Below are 16,723 nucleotides of genomic sequence, written 5' to 3'. Positions count from 1 at the left end.
TGATTTTTCCTCAATGGCATTGTTTAATTTAGCGTGTGAGCATCTTATTTTTATAATTAGGTCATAAACACCTTAAAAGTAGAAAGTGTGTGTTGTAATTCCTCTAAAAACAGAGAGATTCAATGAGTGCTGGCATTATCACCTAGATCACCTGGCTGCTTTACCCTGACTCAACCTATAACCAACTGAGGGTCTCTGGTTACTTGGGTAACTGCATGCTGCCTCAGTTTCCCAACCATAAATAGGAAAAATGCTCTTTTCTCAAATTTACAAGGCTGTCGTGAAATGGATGGTTAAAAGCTTTGTGTGGGCTGGTAAAAATTCAGCGTCATTCTGTAAGGTGGTTTTATTTCCAGATGTATAATTGTCAGTGGAGATGTGCATTTTGACCCCTTTCCCCTCCACTTTTGCCAGGGAGATTTTGCATGCTGATAAGAGCTGAGAGTTGATGTAGAAGGAGTTAGTATCAGCTGTTTCCAATTCCTGTGGCTTCTAGCTTCTCCTGGGCTGGCCTTACTATGAATGAGGGCCATAGCACCAGCCTCTTCAACTTAATGTCAGCTGCATCACCTTCATCAGGAGAAAAATTTCAAACATTTATTTTCTTTGCAAAAGGCAAGTTTTAGTGGTGGAGTCAATGTACTTCTGAAACGATCTCATTTACCTGAATGAGGCGCGCATATTTATTTTCAGGGTAAGTGGTGAGGTTGTATAATTCTCATGTGACAGATGAACCAAACACTCCACTGTAAATTACATTTGGCTGGAGGAAGATGCTCTGGTATGAAACCACATTTCTGCCTTGCTTACTTGCTCTTCTTGGGTTGGGGCTGGGAGCTGGAGGATTGGTGACTCTTGGATTTACCTAGAAAATGAAAAGCGTTCTTTAGAGAAACCAGAAAGGGGTGAGTAATAGCATCTTGATGTATTTATATAAAAAGGAGGATTTGGGGGATGTGACCTGGGTCCAGCATCTCTCCATTCTGGAGACTAGAAGCGTCACAGAACATGTCAGAATGGCTTGTGGCATTACAGTTTATTTTCAAAGGCCTTTTGATAATACAATTAAGCTTTTCTCTTTGTTTTATCTGAAAGTTGCCCTTACCGGCTACATTAATGTGTTACAGAGTGGGATTTTTTGTTGTTGTTGTTTCTGTGAGCTCTTAGTCTCATAAAAATTAAATGTGTGCATTCCTGTAACCTGATCTGTCCTCTCCAGTGAAAATCAATGCTTCTTGCCCTTGCTGTGCGAGCTGCAGAGGTCTTACTCTGTAGGCTGTGTGTGTTGTGTGCATTTGCGAATATGGCCTTTCGGCACCCATGTTTTCGGATGTTTCTGAAACATATCTGAGACCTCAGAGCCACTACAAACAATCTGTTGGCTCATGACTAGTCTCTCTGTGTGCTTGATAGAGAACAGGAGAGGGTGTGTTTTTTTCCCCCCAGTGTTTGCCTCAGGGAGTGGGCACAGAACGTGGCCAGTTTATTACTTATCTATATATTATTCCTTTGGTTGGTGGTAACAAGAACTTCTGAAGAGGATGGGCTTCTCGAGGGGTAGCAAAATGTTAAACCATTGAGTTCTTTCAGACTTGAATTATACTATCTTAAATATGCCAAGTACAAAGAGTCTGACTCCTTTTTTTTTTTTTAAAGATTTTGTTTATTTATTTGAGAGAGAGAGACAGAGAGAGAGAGGCAGGCAGGCAGAGGGAGAGGGAGAAGCAGGCTCCCCGCTGAGCGGAGAGCCCGATGCCAGGCTTGATCCCAGGACCACAGGATCGTGACCTGAGCCGAAGGCAGACGCTTAACCAACTGAGCCACCCAGGCACCCAGGAGTCTGACTCTTGATGGCCAAGTATTTGCCTGAGCTTAGAGGCAATGATTTTTCCTAACCAAGTGGAGTTTCCATCACAGTTTTCTTCTAGGAAATAATCAAATGTTGAATTTTAGGATTAGGTTCCAAAGTAGAGGAAAGACTCTGAGATTCTCTAAGATTCTACTTGAACTAATCATGGCTTCCGATAAATGGGACCAGTCCAGCCTTTCACAGCAGATGTTTATGAGATTTAAAAATGTGTAACCAAGATGATGGGGTTTGTGGGAGCAGGTTGCATCTATCCTGTGACATAAAATTCCAAAAATGGAATTGTGTACTGTGCTCTTGAGGCAACTCAAGGTTGTGTTAGAGCAAATGATGAACTATTTCTAATTGTCCTTGCCCCAGTTCTAGAAGAATAGTAAGCATCAGAAGTTCTTCAGGTTGGTGCGATCCAGTCATGATTTTGTCTTCCCTTTGGCCTGATGTCACTGAGTCAGTAGGGTAGCTTCCCTCGGAGAACTCAGATATTATTCACAGGTTACATGATTAGCAGAAAGGATTCTCCCAGCTTGAATGACATAGATGAGCACCTGTTAAGGGGCGTGGCTAAAGACTTCATACTACTGCCTGTTCAGAGGAAATAGATTAATAGATTAATTTAATTAATGCCTACTATATGCCAGACACTATGTTAAATACTTTACTTACATTGTTTTACTTAATAGGTGGTATTGTCTTTAGTCTGATGGGGAAACTGAAGTTCAGAGAGGCTGGAGATTTTACCCAAGATCATGTAGCTATTAAGTGGCAGAGCCAGCCTTTCTGTCATGGGTGCCTCCCTTCCTTGTGTTCCTAGTTATTGTACTGTACACATAATTTGAAAAACTTGCCAAGAGAAACACCATGCCGTCTTCTTCAGTGAAGCTATCTGTATGGAGAAAATACCATCTAACTCTTGGCTCCATATAGATCTTATGTCCATCACCTTTTACCAATACAAGATTTTTTTTTTTTTTTAGTTTTATCTGTCACCTCAAATCCTAATTTTAGTGGCCATGAATTTCAAAAAGTACAATAAAAGCATATGTCATTTCACCTAGCAATAGGAAATTGAAGGTGTAGTTGGTAATATCATCTAACTAAATGGAATTGTAACTGCTGTTGTTATTAGTGGTCATGTTATTAATAGTTGTATTTAGAGATACAGGCTTGTCAACTGTAAACAATGTCACTTCACCCTCCTTCTTCAGTGTAGTCACTCAAGGATTAACATGTTCTGTATCCTTTGTATGATTGTTTTTGGAATTCTAGTCCCTAAATCTGTTCTGCAACAGAAAAGAGAATAGACATTTGCAAGATTAGAATCTGATAACTTTCAAGCTCAGGGTGCATTTACAAACACTGGCATTCATCCCTGTGTGATATTTTCCAGTTATCCAAAAAGGCTTTTATTCAGGATCCATTTGTGGTTGGGATGCATTGTGATGCATCATTTATGCAGTGCTTTAAGTGTTTACTGGGTAGAGTGTACAAGAGACAGAGCACAAGAATCCTTCCTAAAGGCCTTACTATCTAGAGACACTTTGACTGTTATGTAATAGAATTTCACCAAAGAGTAGATATTGCTTAACTCATCCATTTCTTGAGAGCTGATGTTCAGACTTTCCTTTGACGTTTAGATAACCCCAAACATGCTGAATTGTCTTTTCACTTCCAATAGACATTCCCAGTAAAGCGTAGGTTTTACATTTTAAAAATAGGCAGGAGGTGGGACGGGAATGAGGATATAGACCCTACCAGCAAGTTATTGCTAAGGGAGGATTTTGGGAGAGGCTGGTGAGGATGGACTAGAGACCACTGATTCCCACCCTTACACCGTAAAGGACCTCTTTGTTTTTCTTTTTACATTTGAAAAATTTTTTCCACTAGATAAATATTACTTAATTCATTTTCTTTTTAAATTAAAGGCATTCGTAATTGTCAGTCAAAACTTGTGATAAACATGAGGTGACTGATGTTACCATCTTGAATCAAAAGTTCTAGCAGAAGTAAAGAAAGTTGACATTTTACTTGGCATGTGAAAGCATTTTTGGGTTGACTAAATGTTTAAATATATGGTAAGCTTTTAGAAATACTGAAAATAGAACTGATCTGTTATTACTTTCACAGACTGCCTAGGAATCCAGAGACCCCCAAGTGGGGAGCAACTGAACTTAGCAATTGCCATAAATTCCCTTCGACTTCTAACATTCTGTGATTTGTGAACACCATTAAAGCTAATAAAATTGACTGGTTACAAATGTACTTCCAACAGTGAGTTTTGAAATCCAGGTCCAACATTTTGTGGGGATAGGGGAAGAGGCAAACTTAGCTACCCCCCAAACTTGGAGAGCAAGTAGAAATAGTTGTCCTTTAGGTGTGCCCACAATTTTTCTTGGTAAGCAACTAAAAGTAGCAATGTCTACTTTGTCATCCTTGACCACAGACAATTCTACTTGTGATAAAAACAAAAATAAAAACCAGACCCTTTATATGATGCTTTGTCTCCACATCTGGCATGGACCTTACCCCACCCTCCAGCATAGGCCCCACATTAGCGGCAGAATGTTCTGGAAAACCAAAGCTGACTGTATCAAAATTTTGTTGGGTCTCAGCTGTTCCTTGGCTAAAATCTGACTTCCTTGGCTTGATGTACAGGGTCTCTGACAATATGACACTAATCTATACCTGATACCTTTCCATATATACATTATGAACCTACTATACCAACTTTTTCATCATAATTGCGACTACTGGACCTTTCACGAATCCCACTCTTTACACATGCTGTTCTGCCACCTGGAATACTCTTCTCTGCACAGTCTCTGTTGGGTAAGTTCCTATAATATCTGACAAAGATAGTAGTACTTAATATGTACTAGGCACTCATTTAATCTTTACAGTGGAGGTGGTTGCCATTATCAGTCGCATTTCGCAGAGGAGGAACCTACCCCAGAGAGGTTAAGTAAACTTCTCAGAGTCACAGAGCCAGTAAATAATGGAGTCAGAATTTGAACCTATGCGGCCTGTTACTTCAGGATCTATACTCTTAACCCCCTAGACTGCCTCTCTCTCACAATGGCACCTCCACAGGCAAAGGCTTTCCTGAATCCTTCAAGTGGTATTAGCTCTTCCTTCCTTAGGATTCTTAAAGTGCTTCTTAAAGCATCCTTGTAATAGCATTTAGTAACTTGCATTATTACTTCTGTCTTTCTGTGCCTGTGTGAGTAATTTTGAGCATCATTCAGCTTCATATACCCAGGACCTTGCAAAATGCCTGTCACTGGGTAAATATTTAGTAAATATTTCTTTTTCTTTTTCTTTCTTTCTTTTTTTTTTTTTTAGTAAATATTTCTTGGATGAGTGAAGGAATGAGTGAATGAACTAACACAGAGCACTTGTCTGTACTCAGATGGATTGGGATCATCTTTCCTTCTATGACATACTTCTGGGATATCTTGAAAAACTTTTCCTTCCAGTAGGTAGACTTTACCTGTCTCATGGGTGCAGAACATTCCAAAAGGAAAACTTAGAGCTCTCACTTGTCATCTTCATGTGACAGTAAATCATTTCCAAATCTTGCAGAGATGCCCATGAATTGTGCTGAGTATCCATGTAGTACTCCAGTCTGACAATGCTGATTTATTTAAGTATAGGTTTGGTGCTCTGTGAGATCTCACCATCTGCGTAAGTTGTGTTTACTTTAAGTACCAGTCAGCATTTTCCTGACAAGTTATAGAAAAATGGTAGTTGAACTTAATTTTTAAGTGAAGTCTGTTTAAGAATAATTTGTTAATTACTAGTTGGTTGATTCTGTTTCCTTAAATTAAGGGCTTCAGTTAATATCACATGCTTATTATTCCAGTTTGCAGGAAGCTGCTGCAGTGGGGCCCACAGTTTCATGACATATTGTAGTCCTGTTCTATGCCAGCCCCTGTCTGGGCTTCTAAATTCATCTTTAGCTAATTTTACAAGCCTGGGAAGTAATCTGATGGTTTACTAGCTTTGGGATTGCAAGTTGGAGGCTTAATTTAATAGCCACTTATAAAACCATTTAGGCAAAAATTGGTTATTAGGCCTTCAATATGATGGGGTGTATTGAACCATTTGATTGAGGCTGATTCTTCAAAATACTGAGAATTGGAGTTAGTACCTTTTGGGCTGAAGGTGGTCTATCAACTACACGTAAGACAGGATCCAAACCTTGCTGTGGGGTGGCTTGGAGTCCAATGATTTTTTTTGGCATAAAGGATATGTTTGGCAGCCTATTGGGAAGGTCTGAGGAGGCTGGCCATGGCCTTCAGAAGAGAACATACCAAGGTTGGGTGAATCTGGATGTGTAATGGTTTTGTAAATGTTTTGGTTTCAATAAAATCCCAAATGTATTTTATCAATGCATTTTTTCCCCTTAATTTTTAGACCCTTGTGTATTTCAAGGGAAATTTAGTCCATATGTCTTTGATTCATTTATACTTAACTCATCAAAATGTTGTTTTCTAAGAGTCATTTGGTGTCCAAGAAGACTTTAGAGCTTGGTTTAAATACCTTCCAATGTTCTTTTCCCCTTCCTTTTTAAAAATAGAAAGCCATCTACTCTTGGCAAAACCTAAGTGCAAACACACCAAAAGTTTGCATTTGGTTGAGAGCTTCAAGCCCGTAAGGCTGTTATGCTGAGCCAAATGCATTCGCCAGCTCCTGGTAATATGTGAGCTCCGTTACTCAAAAGCACAGAGAGATCTTTACCTTTTGATAATCTCTAGTGGCTGTGCACATGGAAAGAAACTAAAAAATAAAATGTCTGCTATTTGCTAGATCTTTGATCTCGGGAAAGCCACTTAACCTCCCTTAGCTTCAGTTTTCCCATCTGTAAAATTGGGCTCATACTTGTCTTGCCTACCTCCCAGAATTACGGAGAGGGTTAAGAGAGCTAACATAAAAGTACTTTGGAAAATATAAATAGTTCTACAAATAGAATCACATCTCATGTCTTGATGTCGGTGTTCTTTGAATAAAATAACAGGTGGATGTTTGTTATGTGCCAAGCACTGTGTTAAACATTTTACAAGCCGCTATCTTGTTTAGTCCTCGTAGTACCTGGTGAAGGGTAGGTACTTTTAATTTCTACATTTGGGAAGATAAAACTCCTCTGCATAATTTACCCAAGGTCTTATAGTTTGTGAGTGGAAGAATGAGAATATGAATCCAGCTCTTTATGGATTTTAACCACGAAGTTGCATAGTATGTGGTTGAAGCCATATTAATCACTGTACTGTTGGGACCCAGTATCAAAGTTTATCTTGAATTATAACCAAGTCTCCTCATATTGTTATGACCACTTACTCATACTTTAGATTATATTCTCTTATTGAATAGAGTGAGTGCATGTATGATGATATGCTGTTTGAATACACACACACACACACACACACACACACATAAAGATCATTCATTACATAGGTTAGTAATAGAAGCTAATTTTAATTGAATATTTACTTTGGACCAGACCCTGCAGAGCTTGTCTCATTTAAGGTACACAACTCTGTGAGGTAGAGATTGCTATTGTCAAGAATTATGAAGACCTGGGGTTTTACTCGACATGAAAACTAATCAATTAGCCTGGAGTTTCCTGGAGGCTGGTAGAAGATATGAGATTTCTGGGACACAAACAAAGTTCTTTATTACTTAAGGCAGGCAAGCAGTGGTGGGTTCATCTTCCCATCAGTTTACCTGGCCCCAGGTCCTGCAGAGGTGACGTGGAGTCTGGCCCAGGTGGATGCTGAGCATGCCATGGGTTTGTGTGACGGCTGAGGCACTGAGTTTAGAAATCCCAATCTCTGTTGTGGTAAGCAGCCTTGCCTGACCTTTGCCCCTTCAGGAGAGATTATTTTAATATACTGGACAGTAAGCAAACCTGCCTTCTGCCTCAGAGGGACACACTAAGTCTGTCTTCTGAGACTGTTTGCTGTACAAACATGTTTGAAAGATTCTGGAATGAAGGTTTCTGCTTCTCAGACGTATAGAATAGCAAGAGATCCATGGAGAATTCTCTCCCAACAGTTATTATTTCTGTTTTGTGGACAAGGAATCTGGGCTTAGAGAAGTTAAGTCGTTCATTCACTCCAGAAATGTTTATTGAGCATGTGTGTATGTTAAGGTCACATAGCTAAGAGGACGAGGAGAGGCAAGTCAACACAGTCTCCAAGCTGTTAACTTGGACCCTTCGCCTCTTCTACCCTCACCTCCTCAGCCACGGTCCATCTTGCTTCCCCACCTAGTGACCAATGTTATCAGATGGAAATGAACTTAAGATGATAATGACCCTTTGGGACAACTGCTTCTCCAGCTGTCAGGTTCTCCCTCTGCAGCTTTGACCCAGCCCTAGATTCCCAAAGGCAGCAGGGTTGCGTGCGGTGTGGGAATGGTATTGGTAGATCCCCAAAAAAGTCAGAATGGCATTTTGAGATCATATTTAGCAGCACACAGAAGACAAGGGTGCTGGGTCGTTGGAAGTTAGATTCAGTGTGAATGATTTTGTTCTGGAAAATTCAGTTTTGAAACTCGGAAGTAGTTTGGTTTCTGTACAAAATCCAGAAGGTTCTTTTTCCTGGTTTCCCCCTCCACCAGTCAGTCAGCATTCTTTTATGTTTAACGATACCATTAAGTGACTTGTGGAAGGTTTTTGCAGCGCCTATGCCAGCTTATGAGATTCTTCTTGACATGTGCCTGAATCTCTGTATCAGGAAATATTCAGTGATTAAGAAGTTGGAATCTGGGGAGAAGAAAAAGTCTTGGCAACAATATGACTAGAAGTATCTTTTCAAAACAAAGAGGTCTTCTCCACCCTAGAGAAAGGCCTCCCAGGCTGCAGATTCTCTTCTCTCTCAGCAGGGGCCCCTGAGGGAACGAGTGTGCCAGTTTTCTGAGGAAAATAGTATAGGTGGACATGGAATGAAGAGGGTTGGTAGCTAGCTTTGAACTGTGGTGAGGAAACAGTGAACCTTAGCTGGTTGACCATTGTCCCTTTCAACCAAGTATCTTCAGGGGAAACATTCTTCCACTGACATCTCTGTCAGAGGAGAAGCTGTACCTTAAAAAAAAAGAAGAAGAAGAAGGAAAGAAGCCTGACTTCAGCTTATTTAGCCCTGCCACCTTGTTCATGGATTAACATAGCACGGTGAGAAATTCTCTCCTGTTGGCCTATTCCTCAGCCCCTGAAGCAGTTGGCCCTGTTTCCTGAGCTTATTTCAACTCCCTTTGATGCCAGAGAAAATCTAATTAGTGAAGAATTTGAGAGAAAGAATTTTTGAGAGAACTCTGCCACCCCCAAACCCACAGTAGAGTGGGGACATGATTCTTCCCTGTGAGGCTATCACTATCAAGGTTTTTTTTTTTTTTTCCCCTGAATCTTAAATGTTAAACAAGAAGAAAAGGTGATACATAAACTCTCTGTGATGGAGCCAGGCCTCTTTCACAACAGATGATTCTAGAGCCATTTATCTTGCAAAATAATTCTCTCTTCAGACAGGCTCAATCTGATTCTAGACTAGGCTGCAGAAAGAGGAAATTACTTTGTGGACCTTAACAGCCAAGTCAAGTAGAAGAAGAAAATAAGAATCTTTGGGTAAAGGGTTTTATTTAAGAATGAAAGTAGGCTTCAGAAGATGGTATTCTCCCAGTGTACTTCTAGGGTGAGGGAATGGTTGCTGCTTTGCCCTGATATCCGGGGCTTCCGCATGGCAGCGGCAAAACCACCTCAACAAACAAGACCGAACAAAAACTCACCAAAAACATGCTAAGCGTTACTTTCATAATTCCTTGGTTCTGCTGCTTTCCCCTGATTGGAGCCCTTAGAGCAGCCTGGGCGCCTTTCCTTGAGGGAACGATGAAAGATGCCCCCAAACACGTGTGGTTCCGAAGGAACCTTCAGTACAGACCATCTTCCCCTCCTACTTTGTCCCTTCTGACGGTTTCTGCCCACAGTTTCCTTGTTGTTGTTTTTGGTTGATCTGTTTGTTTTGGGTTCCCCTCCCCCCAGCCCAAGGAAGCTGTACACACACTGGAGCATTTGGGGCTGACTTGGCAGGATGATGTGGCTGCTGGCAGCTTCCAAAATATGACACCAGTGAAAATACGAACCAAATGTTCCTTGTATGCTAGGGTATAAAGTCTTCATCGCGCCTCTCTCTGAGAGCTGAGAGCATGAAAGAACCAGACAGTTTTGGGTCTTGGTTTTTGCTCTGCCTCTTAATAGCTGGGTGGCATCTCTGAGCGCAATTCTTGATAAAATAGCAATCATTTTCCCCGCTTCATAAGGGTGCTGCTGGAGTTAAACAAAATCATTCATGGAGTGCCTGCCATGTGCCGGATAGTGTGAGCTGTAATAGCTCCTCTCCTGAGCACCTCAAAGGCAAGGCCGTTTCTTGTTCCCACATGGGCGACACAGGAGAGTCTGACTGGCTGGGCTTGCATCTTGATTCTGTTCCTTGCCAGCTCTGTGACCTTGGGCAAGTGACTAACCTTTCAGCTGGGAAGTGGAGATCACAACACTACCTACCTCATGGAGTTCTTTTGAGAAGCAAATAAGGAAATACATGTAGCCTGGGGCTTGGAAAGCCCTCCTTGAATGTCAGCAGTGGTTATCTCTGTACGTGTAAGCTCGGTGCCTGGCACATATCTGTTTTTTGAAATTCAGTACACAGTAAATGCTCAACAAATGCTAGTTCCTCTTTCTATAACCCTTCTTTGACAAATCTTCCCATTCACATATGACAAGTTATGATGGCATGTTCCATTGGGACTGATCCTAAGAAAGGAAGATAATGTTCTTCCAGAGGGAGTTCAACTCTGAATGGTCCTGTCATATGTGTTTGTTCTTTTCATTGCTATAAACCTACAAAGGGAGAAATGTGGACCAACCAACTGAGTGCCTTAGGGCATTCATCCCCTTAATGTAGCCATTTGCTTCAGTTGAACCCAACCTCAGTGATCCTACACCATGTTTGTGGTGGAGAGAAAGCAGTGCCCTGGAATGTTCACTCAGCATGTCCCTGGAACATGGACCCCACACATGTTCCTGCTGGGGGTGGGGAGTGGGAGGTGTATGTTTGTGTGTGTTTGCAGGAGGGGGGTGTCACAGCTGGGAGAGCAAGATAAAGAAGTTGATGACTCAAGGGTCTTTTATTTTCTCTGGCATTTCCAAAAGGTGGCTTCTGATTACACAACTAGCTCACATTCCTAGCCGACCTCAGGTACACCCCAGGCCTTCTCTTCTTCCCATTGGCTCCTTCCTTTGACTTGGAGAAGATATTTATAAAGATTGGAATCTACTAAAGAAAGAGACAAGAAGCAGCAAGAAGCCACTTAAGTGAGTGAACTTTTTTGGGGGGGCGGTGTATGTGTGGTTTCATTTTTATTGCTTCCAACTGTTTTTCAGATCTGCTTAATTTATTGTTGGATACCTCAGAATTCGTTTGGCTCTGACAAGCTCCCTGGCCCCCAGGCACTTCATTCTCCAGACTACACTTCCCATCTGGGCCTGCGAACCTTTGTTAATGATATGGATCCTGGTGGGGTTAGCTGTGGGATTTTGCCACCTCCTTCATGTGTCTTCTGGAGGACTTTTCAGATATTGAAGCGGGCCCTTCACCTTGTAAATTCTTTGGAAGGCTTGACTGGTTGCCAGTTATGACTTCGACAACATGAGAGGCCTGAATCTTTTCGTTTCTGGGAGGGTTGATTGAGCCAGAGGGGGCCTGGGGGATTGATGAACCAGTAGGGTTTATCACTGGATTTGCATTCAAATCCTGAACACAAAAACAAAAACCCAGCTAACAACCTGTGAAGTATTACTTTCAAAATTACTTGGTTCTGTTTTCAGGATTTGAGTGGGAACCCAGGAACATGGGCCCTGGGACCCTGTGGCATTAGATATGATCTAGGCTAACCTTTTCATTTTACAAATGTGGAAACTGAGGCCCAGAGGGGTTAAATAACATGCTTCTGGTCACACTGCTAGGAGCAGAGCCATGGCTGGGACACAGGCCTTGTGATCCCTTCTTTGGGCTTCTTTCTGCTATCCTCTGATCACACACCTATCATTGGCTGAGGCAAACATGAAACTCTGGCTTCTTAACCAATTCTTAACCATTCCCCAACCCCTCTTATTTTCTTTAAAATGGCATTTTCCTGCTCTCCATCTTGGCTGAGCTTCTTCTTCTTCCCTCCTTCTCCTCTTCCTTGTAATATGTGTATTTGGAAGCAAAGTAGAAGAACTTAAGTTAAAAATGATTATTTCTGGCCATTCACCAGAGGTAATCTTTTCTAACTGGTTTTGTTTTTGTTTTTTGTTTTTTTTGGAAGTGACTGCCAGACTCTAAATAATATGATTATATCCATGTTTCTTTCTTTATCATCTTTTTGCAACATCTGTTGAGTCTCTGCTTTGAAAATGGGGCTTTAGCTCAGTTGCCCTGATTCTTCTCTATCCCCTGTCTTCTCTCAATGTTCCATTATTACATTTACTCCTTCTGTTGGTTGCCCCTGCCTTTAAGTTTTAACTTGCGTTGTGATGAGCACTGGGTGTTGTATGTAAGTGATGAGTCACTGCTTCCTACACCTGAAACTAATATCACACTGTATGTTAACTAACTGGAATTTAAATGAAAACTTGGAAAAAAAAAAAACCCTATAACTTGCATGTTCACTTTGTGTCCCATCAACTTTCAATCAATTTTGTTTTTGTTAAAGATTTTATTTATTTATTTATTTGAGAGAGACAGAGAGAGAGAGAGAGTATGAACAGGTTGGGGGGGGTAGGGAGGAGGAGGAGCAGAGGGAGAGGGAGAAGCAGACTCTGCACTGAGCGTGGAGCCTGACCTGGGGCTCAATTCCATGACCCTGAGACCATGACCTGAGCTAAAATCAGGAGTTGGACTCTTAACTGACTGAGCCACTCAGGCGCCCCTCAGTCAATTTCTTAAGTTGAAGCTCTTGAGTGTGGACCCCTTTCTTATCCTACTCCTTTCCACATTGCACCTTTTCAGTGCCATAGTTACTTTCACATTGTTCACGTGATTTACCTTTTCGTTCTGTCTTGCAACCACTGCTCTGTCTTCTGTGTTTTTGTTTAATGTTAAAAGTTGAAAACCAATGAATAACATATATTTATATAATGACTGCAGTTTTTGTTTATTGCTTGGTCATGTTATAAGGTTCCTTCTTGAGGGGAGTTAATGTCATTACTCAAGGGTCTGTCTCACAGGAATATTCCTAACATCAAGGTCATGATTGCATTTTTTTAAATGTTTCATCAGTTGCTTAAAATTGTTCGACTAAGGCTAGTAACTCTGTCAGTTTCTCCTGAGAAAGTCCCTGTCAGCCTTTCCTCTGTTCCCCCCCACCCCACTGCTTTCTCCTATCTCCTTCTAACACTTCACAGTAAAATAGAGCGAAATACTGCTGAGTTTTCTTAGACTTTGGAACTGTCAGAATTGAAAGATCTAGTGCATGAGGTAAGCTCAGCCAGTGATGAGAGTGCATCTTTGGTCTTCCTTTGGACCATGGGAATGAAATCATATGTGCCCCACAATAATAAAAGAAGCTGTTATTTTGGAGAATCAGTTGATATTGCTCATGAGCTTAATTTTGTTTGTCTATTTATTTATTTTTGGTCTTCTCTTCCCAAAGGAGGATGCCAGTATAATACACGCTGTTTGTTTGATGGATCCTGTTGCGATTGATAATAATGATTCTGATGCTTTCTGTTAGACCAAGATAATAAAAAGCCCAAGGGTATTTGTAATGTGCCTAACTGGGTTTTAAATCAATTAGTGGGTATCTGAGGGCTTTATATAATACGTCACCAGAAACAGCTACTTAAGGAAGAGCCTGGAAAATCTCAAAAATTATCCTAGTTCAAAAGTGTGATGCTTGCTGTTCTAAACTGCTGTTCTGATGCTCGAATTGTATATTACGTGAGATATTAAAGTAGATAATTTACCAAGCTTACGGTTTCTCATGCTGAAGAAAATACGCAATTAGGAAATGCCTAACATCGATTAGAAAAGGGTATTTGCAACAACTCAAATGGTTGATGTTAAACCATAATTTCCCCCAGATAATGGATTGCCTCGGGAGTGGAATCTGCTTAGCCAGATGCTCCACCTCATCATAGCTTTCCTTGCCCTTCCCCCTGTCTGTCTGTGGACCTTGGGTGAGGGGAGAGAAACATGGGGAGCAGGAGATGAAAACTGGCACTCTCACTTTGTCTCAAGCCTTAGCAAAGTGTTGAAAATGGGTTAGAACATCTATTCTCTGCAATTAATCAGTCCTTTTGAAACAGTAATTTTCTGTTGGATATGGTGGGGTATTTGGAGTCATGGATGATGAGGCAGATGCAGATCCCTAAGGTATTATAAACCTGGGACTGGGGGAGCCCCTGCTGTATGGTGAGTATCCACCATTTGTGGGTCTATAGGGAAGGCCAGGTCTGTAAGGGAGAACCAAGATTTTTCTTTGTGCCTCCAATCAAGATGATTTGGACAAAAACAGTAGTTGATACTCCTATTATGCTTCACAAGTACTAGTACTAGCTGTGATCTGGAGAACTTTATAAGGGTCTGTGGCATGGGTGTGTGGTGTACAAAGGGAATAGAGGGAAGAAAATACAGTTGGGAGGGCCCTTGACTAGGAATCTCTCTCCTGAGGGAACTTCTCCTTAATTTGTGCATTTATCAAATATATATTTATTAGAAAGTAACTAGTCTGTATTGTGGCTGGCATCTAACATTCCTCAGACTTAAAGTTATACCAGCTGTATTAGGCTTTCTGTAAGCCTTTCTATGGTTTGGGCATAAACACGTAGGACCCAGACTGTTCTGGTCTTTTACAATTGACCTGGATTCCAGCCACTTTCCTGGGATGCCATTCTGTTCTTTTGCCAAAATATGTGTGTGTGTGTGTATGTGTGTGTGTGTGTGTGTGTGTGTGTGAAAAATTAGTATTAGGTGAAGCTGGTTGTGGGGCTGCAGCTTAAAAATAGTGGGATTGAATTTACCCAGAGGTTGCATGGTGTGTGTGTGCATGCATGTACTGTGGCTGTACCCCGAGGGGGGCCAAGGGAGGTCAAGGTTGTGTGTGCACAGAAGTATGACATTCCTACAGGAGCATCCCTATTCGGGTACCACTCTCTAGAGAGTGTTGCTAACTTGGTCTTTCCGTCCTGGATCCTGAGAACTTGAATGTAAATAAGGATTGAGTTTATATACTATTCAGTTGCCTTACTTTAAAAAGAGCTGATGGTTTTGGGAGGATCCCTGAGTTGACATTCTTGACTAACCTCCATAGGGTTTCCCAAACAGAACATGTATTTTGAGGTATACACATATGTAAATACATACAGTTACATCCAAGTTATATGTTAGTGTCATTGCTACATGTCATTGCTACATTTTCTCTTTAGAAAAATATTTAAAATAAATTGTCGCAATCTTATAAATAAAAAACCTACCTTAAGGGGGCCTGGGTGGCTCAGTTGGTTAAGCATCCCACTCTTGATTTTGGCTCAGGTTATGACCTCAGGGTTGTGAGATCCAGCCCCACATTGGGCTTCACGCTGGGTGTGGAGCCTGCTTAAGATTCCCTTTCTCCCTTTCCCTCTGCCCCTCCATTTAATTTAAAAAAAAAAAAAAATTTAAAATTTAAAAAACCCTAGACACGTGATTAAAAAATGCCCTAAATATAATATATAATAAAGTCATGAAATAAATGTAATTTTAATAAAATAATATGTATTTATAGCATTCAGACTCCTAACAGGAAGGAGATGCCACAGTAAAGAGTTTAACTGAAAAGACTTGAATGAAAGTGAGGGCAGGGTTATGGGAACAAGCCAAAGAGAGTGAGGGACCAGAGACTAGGGACAGCTAGAAACCGTTGTCACCCCTAAGCCTGCAGAAATCCTGTGAGTTGGAGCTGGAAGATGGGAGGAAACAACATCCGGACCTTCAGGTTAGGAGGAAGGGGAGTGGGGAATGTATACTCTCTCCTCTCACCCTCTGATCTCCTGCCACTGCCTCTCATTGGCTGAATGCTGGAAGCCAGAGGGCAAGGGAGCCTGGGGGATGCAGTCCATAGAGCTCAGCCTCCTGATACAGAAAACAGAACAGTGAAAGGCGGACAGTGGATCATGGAGGGCTGGAGCAAATGGAGAAAGCAGCACAGCATTTCAGTATGCACATGGTAGTTGCTACTACTCTGGAAGACTTAATTAATGAAGGGTCAAGTCCTTGCACCTTGGTGTTAGATTTCCCCATGAATTAGGGGAATGTGACAAATGTATTGCCTTGTGTTGACAATTCTGATGTTCCCCGGTGGTGAACAACTTACGGTAAAATTCCAGATGAAAACAAATACAATCTTCTCTTTCCAGGTTGCATTTCTAAAAATTTCAGCATATATTAAAATCATGCAAGGGACACCTGGGTGGCTCAGTTGGTTAAGCGTCTGCCTTCGGCTCAGGTCGTGATCCCAGGGTTCTGGAATCAAGTCCGGCACCGGGCTCCCTGCCCAACGGGGAGCATGCGTCTCCCTCTGCCTGCCGCTCCCCCTGCTTGTGGTTGCTCTCTATTTGTCTCTCTCTCTCTCCCAAATAAATAAAATCTTAAAAAAATTAAAAAATAAAATCATGCAAAAATGCATTTCGTTTACACATATAAAATTGAGTTAGTTTCTCATATAATTTTAAGTGTCTTTTTTCCTACATGAATGGCATTTGAGAGTTGGGTGTGCGGGTGCAGGGCGAGGAGTGTCTTGTCTATTATAGGACAGTTGGCATCCCTGAACCCCACCCAGTAAATGCCCTCA

The 16,723-nt window shown here is 41.4% G+C and overlaps 1 protein-coding gene across 3 annotated transcripts in view; it reads left to right on the top strand.

The window, feature by feature from the left end:
* The window catches only part of CREB5 (cAMP responsive element binding protein 5), a 395,972-nt gene that overhangs the window by 23,717 nt on the left and 355,532 nt on the right, over window positions 1–16,723 (top strand). Inside the window, exon 2 of one of the 3 annotated variants that reach the window (XM_081800340.1) lies at window positions 11,064–11,225. The exons of the other annotated variants lie outside the window; for them this stretch is intronic. The gene's annotated coding sequence lies outside the window, so the exon portion shown is untranslated. The remainder of the gene's footprint in view (window positions 1–11,063; window positions 11,226–16,723) is intronic. 3 annotated transcript variants of the gene reach the window in all.

Source organism: Leptonychotes weddellii, chromosome 12 (genome assembly GCF_054177405.1).
Source record: "Leptonychotes weddellii isolate Sample4059 chromosome 12, ASM5417740v2, whole genome shotgun sequence".
Taxonomy (NCBI): Eukaryota; Metazoa; Chordata; class Mammalia; order Carnivora; family Phocidae; genus Leptonychotes; species Leptonychotes weddellii.
Note: the sequence above shows the minus strand (reverse complement) of the source record. Positions and strands in the feature narration are given on the sequence as shown.